The sequence below is a fragment of the Motacilla alba genome, chromosome 21 (assembly GCF_015832195.1).
Source record: "Motacilla alba alba isolate MOTALB_02 chromosome 21, Motacilla_alba_V1.0_pri, whole genome shotgun sequence".
NCBI classification, from domain to species: domain Eukaryota; kingdom Metazoa; phylum Chordata; class Aves; order Passeriformes; family Motacillidae; genus Motacilla; species Motacilla alba.
This window is the reverse complement of record NC_052036.1, coordinates 7,610,956-7,622,656: the sequence shown is the minus strand read 5'-3', so window position 1 is coordinate 7,622,656 and position 11,701 is coordinate 7,610,956.

Genomic DNA, 11,701 nt, shown 5'->3' with positions numbered 1-11,701 from the left:
CACCTTTGTGCGGGAACCTCATTCCTCTGCAGGACCAGATGGAACTTGTTTTTCACCGAGTGCAGGAATATCCGGACGTGTCTGCCGGCATCAGCCCCAGCCCGTGCTGCAGTCTGATGTGCTGCTGACAGCGCTGGGCGGCTGTTCCCAGCCCTGGCCCAGCAAGGGCAGGCTGGCGGCCCCGGCACGGCGCTGCCACTCACCCCGGGGGTCTGCCCCCCATGCCCACCCACCGCAGCGCCCGTCCGTCAGCCCATCCCCGGGGTCTGCCTTTGACAAGTCTGTCAGGAAAGGCCTGGCAGCCATGCCAGGGGCCGTGGGGGGCCGCGGCGTCTCACTGCGGTGCTTGGAGCTCCTGCCTGACGCCCCACCTGGCTGAGCGTGTGCGGCTGCTGAGAGCTGAGCTCAAGCACATCGGCAGACCCCGAGGAGACCCAGCGAGCAGCGACCTCCCAGCGGCTTCCTTCTCCCAGCATCACCTCCTCCGCTCACCAGGGACCTCCGCTCTCTGGAAACACTTTGCTCTGAGGTGCAGGGGTGCTGCTCTACTTTCCCAGCGGCTTGGAAAATCTGGCAGGTGCCTCCAAAGAGCCCCAGCAGCCCCTGTCCTTACTCCCCACTGCTTGTTGGAGCAGGCAATGCCTTTTGTGGGAATTTCAACGGCCTTGTTCCAGAGTAGGACAGGATGAAGATAACAAAGCTATGGGGGTATTAATTCTGATTTCAAATCACAATTCTGACTCCAGTTTAAAGCTGTTTGCTCTGGGTTGCAGTTCCCATGTACAGTAGCACCTACTGCAGTGCCCTCACACTGCCCTGGGATCATAACTGGGACATCAGCTCTCCTGCAGGGAAGGAGATCCAGCAGAGTCATATAGAAAGTACCTGGCCTAGTCCTTAACTTCACCCATTGATTTTGGAAACTTTTCTTTGGTGATGTGTCTTATCCACATTCACCAAATTATCTAGACAGGAGAAGTGCTCTGGCTTAAGTTTAGGTTTGTCTCCTCAGACATATCCACTGAAGAAATTGTCCCCTCTGTGGGAGACCCTGGTGCCAGGCTGGAGCCCATTCTTTAGGACATCTGACACTCCTGGATGTAGGTTGTCCTCACCTCCTCTCTTCTGCTCTGTGGGAAGTACTCACAGTGTCTTGGGAGTGGATAAAATAATTTTCCAACCCTATGGGACAGGACAAGGGCATTCCATGTAATGTGCATGGGGAAGAACTTGAGATAGGACATCTGCTGCCTGGGCTTTAAGGCAAGGCAAGGCAAGACTTGGGGAGTAAACCTGCAAGCAAAGGAGAGAACAGGACCCAGGTCTCTATCTGCTCCGCAAAGGCAGTTCTGTCCTCTTTGTACCCTTCTCTCCTCTTCAGTCATTTTATTTAATAACTTCTGGAACAGCAGCCCTTTCTTGTGGGTAGAGGAAAAATATGGTCTGGAAATCTTCAACCTTGATCATGTTATGGATGGTCTGCTGTGCAAGACTGAGCTTCCCACTCAAGCAGGGAGATTAAGATTTTTACTTGGCTGGTTAGAGTGGCACAGTTCACTACCATGTGCCTCAGCTCTGGAGGCAACATCTTTAATGGGATTTTGGCATCACAAAACCAGCCTGATTGGGGCAACCCACCTTCCCAATAATGCAATAGGCACCTGCAATAATGCCAAGACAGGCTGGTGTCTTCTGGAGCTTGGGAAAAGCAGAGAAGCCAAAAATTCTACTCTTTCTAAGGTGTGATCCTAACTCCATAGTGGTCTTCTGAGTTTGGTTTCCACATCTGACCCTCCAGGGACCTTGTTGGGACAAAATCTGTCTCTCCAAGCCCTGCAGAAGGATGAGCTGCTGCATGAGGCTCTGTGTTCAAGGCTCATATCTGCCCAAGGGGTCCAGCCATGCACCATCTGCGAAGGGCGGGAGCACAGTCTGGAGAGGCTAAAGGTGGGGGTTGAATCCTCTTGGGCAGAGGGAGGTGTGACTCTTCTGCCCCACAGCACAGGTGAGTTTGCTGGTCACTTGTGCTGCTGTATATCTGCAGTTTATTCTCCTGACCTGGTTCTCTGTGTCCTAGGGTCCATGGGAGGATGCTGGAGTTCCCTGGCATGGGAAGAGAGCTTCAAGCAGCTTTCTCACAGCTACTGGAAGTAGTAAGTTGTGGTAAAAACAAAGGTGTCAAGGCCTTATTTTTGACAATGGCTGGTTCTGAAGCATTTGATTTCTCTGGTAGCGTTCAGCTGACTGAGGCTGAGGAAGCTAATTACAGGAGTGCAGCACAGAAACCCGAGGCATGTGGGAACACCATGGGAAAAATGAAGCATATAAAAGACATGCTTTAATCAAAGAGGGCTGAAAGAAAGGGAAATCTCAGAAGAGCTGGTGACTGATGTGTGGCTGGAGAACAGGCAACTGAGAGGGAGGCAGAGTCAGTGAGCAAGGTGTGGTTGCAGAGTTAATGCTGGGGCACAGCAATTAGAATTTGCCAGGCAGAAGTCACCCTGTCCAGAGTGACACCTTTGAAGGGTGAGCCGTGTGGAACCTTCATAAACCGCTGAAAACACTTGACACCACCAGAGCGACCCGTGGCGGAGGTGAGAGCAGATCTGAGAGCAGGGATGAAGCCAGCACAGCACCTGAATGCTGCATGGGCTCTGATAAGCGCCGAAAGCAAAGCACCTGCAGTTGGGAGAGGCAGCAAATGCAAGAGCCTGTAAGCACCAGCAGATGCATGGGGAGGATAAAGACGAAATTGCCCATGCTATTAGCTCAGATAAATTCTTCAAAGCAGTGAAGGAAAGAGCTGCTGCAGAAGGCAAACAGACCCTAAATATCCAGGTCAAGGCAACTAGCTTTACTTTGAATATGGATACTTGAGAGCAAAACAGAAGTATCCCTACAAAAGGAGCTACTCTGAGAGTGGTGAAGAGACTTGTCTCTGCTATGTGTGAACATCACCTGAGTGTGCCACTGACCAGATAAGAACCTGTTTCTGCTAACATCAGCACCTGAGTGCTGTAACTGGAGGACCAAAGGAATGAAATGTGTTAGGGAATGTCCTCCTGTGTAGCCAGATGACAGAAACATGGGGCATGGAGTCTACTGCAAAGCTTTCAGTGGCTAGATTGGGAAGAAAGACCCTCAGGGCATGACACGGTCAGAAGTGCAACTGACAGCAGAGCTGTCAAAGGGAGCCTATTGCCTAAATTAGGGCACCTCAAGACCCTGGACACACTGTTGGGAAGGAGAATTACTATGCTGTTGAGAAATATTTTCAGTGAGAGCTTAGAAAGAAGGTATGGACCTAGGGGTGCTGCCTTGGTGGACTGAGGTGCCTAAGTAGGAGACAGTCTTGCCTTGTAGGCAAGACCAAGGCAGACCAAAGGCAGACCAAAGCCTTGGGTGGCTCTTGCCAGTGCCTGGTGCCCCATGGGACTTCACACAGCACAACAGGGCCCATGCCAGGGTACTGGCAGTGAGTGAGGAGCTTTGCTGCAGTGTCCTTGGGATGGGGCACTGGAGAAGAGAACTGCCATGGGGAAGCTGGAGTGACTAAATAAACTCCGCTTGGAGCTCTGTTTACTTTGCCTTATGGAGAGACTGTTTCCAAATATAGAATGGGAAAAAATGTATGTATTTAAAAATTAGAGACAGCTTGCTGTCAGTCAGAACAAGAGGTGGATGACTGAGGAGTGTCTGTCCCTATTCCTGGGCATTCATCTCAGGCCTTGCAATATCTGGAGTCTGATGACATTTTCATCTGAAGTCATTTGATTTCAATTTAGCCCAATTCCCCAAACCAGGGGAGAAATAAACTTCCCCTATGCTGCAGGACAGGAAAATCTCACAATGTTTGAAAACAAGGCATGGGGAAAAGTGCTGCCAGAATCTGGCAATGTGACTCCTTCCTTCTGATTTGGCTGCTGATCCCACTGTCTTCAGCTGAGCAGGGAGCAATACAACACAGTTTGGTTGAGCCTTGAAGCCTCTCGAGGGGCAAAGCTGGTCTCTAACCCTGGAACTGTGATATGACCCAGTAGTATGGTGGCAGGTTTAGCAGTGAGGAGGCTGTGGGGTGACAGCCGGTTATGCCAGATGCTGCCAGCCTCGGCTTCTTAGTGACTGTTCAACAGCTCCTGGCTCCTCTGTGCAGCTTGGACTGCTTGCACTGACTTTGGGAGCAGCAAACAGCCTCCTGCTGGCCTGAGCAGGCAAGGTTCCAGAGGAGACTTGTGGCTTCTCCCCTGCCTCTGGTCACAGCAGCAGTGTGATCACACATGGCGCTTCTGTGAGTCAGCAAAGGCTCAGCTCCAGGCTGAAGGCTGGGCTTTGTCTACATCTGAGTCCCAGACCTGAGTCCTAACAGGGTGAAACATGTGTGTCCTCCCTTACTCTTTTCCACCTTCTGTTAAAACATAGGTTATATTCTGGACAATTTCCAAGTGAATCTGTTAATTATTTCCTGATACAGTATTAATTGAATACACTTTCTTTATGAAATTTCAATTTGTTTTTTCATCTTCTTCTTGAACTGATGAAGGGCTTTTCACTGACCCCTCACTGCCCACAGGGAGTTAAATCTCAGTGACATGATGTGGAGGGGTCGATGTTTGAAGAAATCAGGCTGCAATTCTGAAAGGTTACCCAAGGTAACCTGGTTATTTATAACTTTCTGCAATAGCCAGGGCTGGGTGCATAGCTCCAGTTCTTCCTAAATATTCCTGCATCCAACATCCCACATGAAGAAATGCTGCTGGGCAGGAGGCTGGCTTCACACTGCATACACAGACACCTATGCTGGGTAATAAGTAGGCCCAGCTGGTGGCATGGTCCCTGCTACAGCTGAACTTTGTCATTGGACAGAGCAAATATTAAACCTGAAGCTGCAGCTGGGGATCCCAGGATGTGTAACCAAAACCAGAGGGGAAAATTGTGGTTTTGGACTGTCCTTTACCATTGCTAGCCCCACTTTGCATGCTGATGGCCTCTTCCCAAATTCCCTGAAGTGGCGGACAGCACAGACAGAGCGCTGGGAAAGCATAGCCCAGGTAAGTAGGACCTGGGTACCACTCTGTAGGAGCTGCTCCTGCCTGACCAGTACCTCCCCCTGCACAAGGAAACCCTGCCTGGGCTCTGAAGTGGTTGTGGGTGTTCTCATATGTTTTGCTATTGTTCCCCCATTACTCATCCCATTTTAAATGCAGCTTTGTTTGGTTATTTTTATAGCATCAAAATAATTTTTGGACAGCATCTCATTGTCAGCTTTCAAAAGGATTATGTCTGGGTCTGCCCAGCTCTGTAATTAAGTCTCTTTGAAATTTCCACTTCCAGCAGAAACAATGTGCTTGAAGTGAAGCTGACCATTTCAACGGCATCAGAGCATTCTCTTGGCTGTGCAAGGGTTGCCTGAGATGGGGCTGGAGGTGTCTTCTGCCTCTCTTGTGTCTTTGCCTCTAAGCACCAGTGATTTGGGGCCAAACAAAGATCTTTTGCTTGGGATGGCAGACACTGGGAATGCCAAAAGGTGGTGACTCTTGCTCTAATGTACTTGCAAGGCAGGGCTGCAGGACTCTAGAGGTGGCTGGTATGGTTGTCCTGTTTTCCTTTCCATCTCATGACAGTGTCTGAAGAAAGGCTTGATTATTTTGGTCAAGAAACCAGAAGAAGAAACAACCATGGAAGTGCCCTTTTTGATCCTGTGGAGGATTTTTATCCCATGGCACAAATATCAGGAGTTTTGGGTGCTTTGGAGAGCACTTGTCTCATTGCTGCTGGAGAAGCCTGATGGTGCAGGCAGGGTGAGCTTGAGCTGGGAGCAAAGCAACCTCTGAGCAACTCAGTCTAGGGGAAGGTATCCCTGCCCATGGCAGGGGATTGGAACAAGATGAGCTTTAAGGTCCCTCCCAACCCAAACTATTCTGGGATTCTTTGGAAGCAGAGACCAGCCCTGCGAACAGAGGAGGCAGTGATGGGTGGCAGGGGATGGGGACGGAGGTGCCACAGCCATCTGGCAGGCACAAAGCTGTTCATCTGTCCATGTGGGATAAAGCCTCAGAGACAGGACAGAATAAACCATGCACAAGAAAAGAAAGAGCAAGGACAGAAGGGAGTGAAGGTAAGTGTGGAATAAATTGGGAGGAAAGATGCACAAGCTGGGTCCAAAGACACAAGAGGGATGGCCCAGAGCAGGGTGATGCCAGGGTCCTGTGTGGGAGGGGTAGTGAGCTGGGTTGCAGATTCCAGCTGTCCTGCAGGGACCCTGTGTTTTCCCAAAGCCTGAGCATTTCAAACCACCTGCTTAGCCCACAAAGCCATTCCCTTTGGCAATATCGGAGCTGCTGGGCTCTGGAGACTGGGGTTAAACACATGCCGTGCTGCCTGGGTTTGTGGCGGCCCGTTTTATTAGCTCCAGCTAATTTCTGTTTGTTTGTACCAGCCCTTCTCTAGAGAGCTCTGGGGCTGTCCCTGTATCCCTTTCTTTTCCAAATGCATGTACACTGGATGGGGGTTGCCTGCCTTCCTCCACAGCTGCTGTCTCTCACAAATGCCGTGGGCAGCCTTGTTATTTTCAGGTGCTGTCGAGCCCCAGCTCCTGGAGGCCTGTGTTTCTAGCAGCAGAGCCTTCGGCCTCTATGACCATTCAGAGCAGAGCCAGGGGCACGCCAAAGTTAGAAACTGGAAGGCAAAGCAGAGATAATAAGAGCTCTGAGGTGTACTTATGGCACTTGTGCCATTTTAGCACCTAATTCATGGCCTTTGTTTTGTGATTTGTCTTTGAAGTGGTTGGACTTGACTGTGTTGCACCTTTGCTTCTTCAGCCAGCAAAGCATCACTGGGCTGTTGGCAGAGAAATCCAGAGGCTGTCACAGCCCTGCCTGGGTGTCAGAGCTGGAGTTTTGGCTGGAGTTCCTGCAAGTGCTCCTCCAGTGCTCAGCTGGCCATGCCAGCATTGCAGACAGGCTTGAGACCCTCTGCAGAGCACCTCAAATCTTCTGCTGTGGTCCTGTGTGGCTCCATCCCGCTGTTGACCCGTGCTGTAGCATTGGGTGCTGTGGTGGCTCCCTCCAACATTCCCATAGCAATGTCCCCATTTGGGAAGCAATGGTCTCTGAAGTAATTACAGCACTGTGTGTTCCCCAGAGTGGGGCGCAGGTGTTCCCCAAGCCTCCCTTCAGGCAGGACACAGAAGCATTTTTCTCCATGCTTGGAGATATCTGGGAATCACCAGGACTCAATGACAGATACATTTCAAGGGTGTAGCCCATTCCCTCACCATCCCTCAGGTGATGCTTCCACCATGGGCCTAGGGCTGTTGGGGTGATTTCACTTGGTTTAAACTTCTGACTGCTCATCCCCATCTCCTCTCAAGACCAGACTGCCTTGCTAAGGCATGAGCTAACATCTCCTTTTGGGCAGTAGGAACATGGTGGGACTGGGATATACAGGGACCCACCCAACTCATGATCCCTGGGAGACTCTTGCTGTGCATCTCTGTACAGCCCTGGTCCCTAACAGCTCCAAAGCCACCGTGTGCCCATGTTAGACAGCAGAGACCTAGTTCCACTTCAGCAAGACACAGAATAGGCAAGAAGGCAAGTGCAACCCTGTGCTCTTGAATAAAAGGACTAATGCTGTTAATATCTAGCAATCAGAATTTCTTAGAGAGAGAACAGTGCTGCATCACCTTCCGTCCTGCTCATCCCCTGCTTGTTTAATGAAAATCAGAGACAGCCCTTAAAGAGCTGCTTAGCATTTCAATACATTTAATATCCTCACTGATAAGGGAACGATGGATATTACCAAAAGACCTTTCTTAAGCTCTCCCCTTCTGCAGCTGGTCCTCCTGGCTTGTGTTTGTCTCAATTCCAGTTCCAAACTGTCTCTTTCAACAAGGAAAAATTATGATGAGATTATTTTTTTAATATAAAGGATATTAATACACAGCATTTCTGATAATGACAAGGAGAGGCATGCCCAGCCTCCCCAGCCTTGACCTGAATTAATTGTGTGCTGATTGCTCAGCTGACCAGTGGTTCCCACAGTCGTACCTCATCATGAGTGATGCCAAGGGCTGGCCCTCTCTGCTGGCATTAATGGAACAACCTGGGCACCTGCTTGTGATAATGAGGAGGGAGCAGCACCCTCCACCTGGCTGTGCTGAAGGACTGGATGAGATCTTCAGTCATGGCATCTTATGAAAGATCCTGGCTGAATGGCTGCTCCCCTGGGTAAGAGGCCAGGAAATGATGGGAATACTTGTGAGCCCCAGGGAGGACTGGGCAAGCAGGAAAGGCACCTGGCTGAAAAACAATCTTGGCACATTAGGAAAAGCACAACCCCAAGGCACTGGAAAGGGAAAAAAGCCTGAGTCTGCCCAGGAGGCAGGGAAGAGATGAGACATGGTCCCTGTGATCCTCAGCCTTGCAGCTGAGCAATCTGTCCCAGCTCTGACACAGCACAAGGAATTACAGTGATTTAGCACCCAGACTGCTCCAGGTGAATTGTTATATGGATGTAGAGAACTTGTCAGCATGTTTATGTAGCAGATGCCAGTTTAAAGGGCTGTCCACTGGCATCCTTACATGAGGCACACTGGAGCTCCATGAGAATTCCTGCTGACAGCTCAGGCTGGGGCATCAAATATAAACTTTACTGGGGGATGCCACAGCCACCAGAAGCGTAGAGGGGGATGTCCCACCTGCATGGGTCCAGCACGCTCCCTCTGTCTTGTGACCTCTGGAGCTCTGCTGTAGAGCCAGAAAGGAGGGCTCAGGATAGGGGAGGAAGGCAGTAGGAATCTGACTTCTGAAATCTCAGGTTTTAAAGCTCCTTGGATTCAGGGCTGTTGCCTGGTCAAGACGTGGATGGAGCATAGTTTAAGGCTATTTGGGGGGAGAAAGTCCCCCAGGACTCCTGTCTCCCTACTGACGATGATCAGTGCTTTTCTGGGAGGATCCTGGACCTCTGTGCAGTGTTGCTACTGCTCAGGGACATACATAGCTCATCCTTGTCCTTCTTCTGCAGACACCTGATGAGCAGGAAGAACACTGGGTTTGGGAGAGGGTACCCATGTCCCATCCTGTCTCCTCCTCCTCGGAAAGGGATGTGCAGCAGGGGACAGATGGATAAACAGGTGTCAGGGCTTATGGAGACCTACACCATGGCTCTGTCCCTGCCCTGAGCATCTCCTTCTCTGCAGGGGTTGGAGCAGGGAGCCCTGGCTCTGCTGGTGTCCCAGCATAGAGTGACATGGGTGTGGAGATGGTCTCATTCCCTTGATGACTGCCAATGGCGCCTCCACCAGCCTTGACCCTGAGGCATGTGGCCCTGCAGATGCTACACGAGAGCAGAAGTGCCTGGATGTGCTGGAGAAGTGCTGGAACACCAGAAACAAGGCTGCCTTCCTCAGTCCAGGCACAGATTTGCTCTTTCAGGGCTGCAATGGGCAATCCCTGGGTGCAAAGCTGGATGCAAAGGGCAACAACCACTCAGGTTTGAGCTACTGAGTTAATGAGGAGGCTGTGGCCTCCCTGCTAAATGCACAGTGACCTGGATGCTGCTAAAAGGGGGTAAACCCAGGCTTGCTTCCCTCCTTTGCTGATCTGTCTGTCTGAGCTGCGCTCTCCTCTCTCTGCTGCATCTATAAATATCCTCCCCATCTCGGTGACAGCCAGGTGCACACCATGGCTGAGGGACGTGGCAAGAGACTCATCAAGGAGTGGAGGCAGCAGCACTCAGCAAGAAGGGGGAGGCAGCTGGGCTCAGGCCAGAGATAGATGAATGGGAGCCTGGGGAGGGCTGCAGGTGGGGAGAGGGACAGGGATCCTGGTGTGATGCCCTCCACGTGTCTGTTTCCTGGTCTGTTTGGGGTTCTTGGGATGCCTTTTGACCACCCCTTGTGGCTGCACATGGGTCCTCGTGTGGAAGGGGTCTGCATTCCCAGCCAGGAGCATCCCAAAAGTGTTTGATCCTGTACCAGCTCCAGCACCCCTGACAGTGCCCAGCCTCAATGCACATGCATTGATTACACACTCAAGGCACATCCTGACCACAAAACCAAGTGTGCAGGGAAACCAGAATGTCTGCCCCTACCCCCACAGCCCTTCTGTGCCCAGTGTGTGTGCACTGTGTTGTGGTACAGAGTTCACCCTGACCCCCCTTCCTGCTGCACCCACCACTGCTTGCAGGCGTCCTGTTACACGCCATCCCCTCTCCCCAGAGCTGACAATGTATCTGAGAGGCCTCCCATTGCCTGGCCGGTATTTCAGGGCATTTATGATGTGGCTGTGTCTTGGCTCCTGCAAAGCTGCCTTACAGCATGTAACAGCCAGCACAGCTTCTCTGCAGTCCTGGAGCACAGCAAATCCAAAACCTGTGGGGACATGCAATAGCTCTTGGCACCTTTGCAAGACCCAGAGAACCCACAGTCGTGTCACACCTGGGGCTGGGATGGCACCAGGGGACTGGAGAGCCCATGTGAGTAGCTGGGATGTGTTGAAGGTCAGCAGGGTTAGGGGCATGGCACTGGGAGTGGAATCACTCAGTGCTGGAAGGCCAAAGCTGGCTTCTGCCTCCCCAGAGCTTTTCCCAGAGTTTGGGACTGAGATCACAGAATCATAGAATTGTTTGTGTTGGAAGGGACCTTAAAGACCATCACATTCCACCCCATATCCAACAGACCATGTTGCTCCAAGCCCTACCCAGCCTGGTGTTGAACACTCCCAGGGGTGGGACAGCCACAGTTTCTCTGGGCACCCTGTGCCAGGGCCTCACCACCCTCACAGGGAGGAATTTCTTCCCAATATCCCATCCATTCCCGCCCTGTATGAGTGTGAAGCCATTTCCCCTTACCACTGCATCCCTGAGCCCCTTTAGGCTGTGGAAGGGGCTCTAAGGACTCCCCAGAGCCTTCTCCAGATGAACACCAGAGTTGGAGGTAGCGCTGCAGAGGGGTTTCAAAGGAGCCAAGCAGACGGTGGCAGTGTGAACATCATCCCTCTGGAATGCCTGACTCTGCTTGGGCACTGTGGGACAGAGAGCTGAATGATCCAGCACTGAGCCGTGACAAGCCCTTTCAACAAATGGAAATGTCTGGGTCAGAGTAGCAATGTGATAGCTGGCAGAAAATTTGCTTTCCCACCAGCTGCAGGGGTGCAACTACTGTGGCATCATGTGGGGTTTCCTAGTGGCTTGCTGTGATTTTGGAGACCATCAGCCCTGACCCCTTTGCTCCAAGGTCCACTGCAAAGTCCACTGTGTAGCTGTACCCGTCACCTGACAGTCCCGCTCGGCCTCTGCCAGCTGCCTTGGGAATGTCTGGTGTCTGCTGATCCACAGCTGTGTCCCTGCCTAAGTCGCTCTGCAAGCCCATCCCGTGATACTGCTGATGACAGGATCTCTCCAGCACTGTGTCTGGACTGACTGCTTCCCAAGCAGGCAGGGTAAAAAACCTGGAGGGACCCGAGGTTCTGTGCTGTTCCCAGGTCCTGGTGATGAGTGGTGCAGACACACCCCTGCAAGTATAGTCCTCATCCATTCAAAATGAGAAATTGTTACCACTACATGCTGGGAGTCAGGCAGGGAGCTCCTGTCACTCCTCCACGCAGAAAGCTGCTGGTAGCATCATGGGGTGAGCCAGCATGGGGTCTAGCATCTCCAGGGAACATACAGGGTACACAGAGTGGAATAGAGGGTGTGCAAC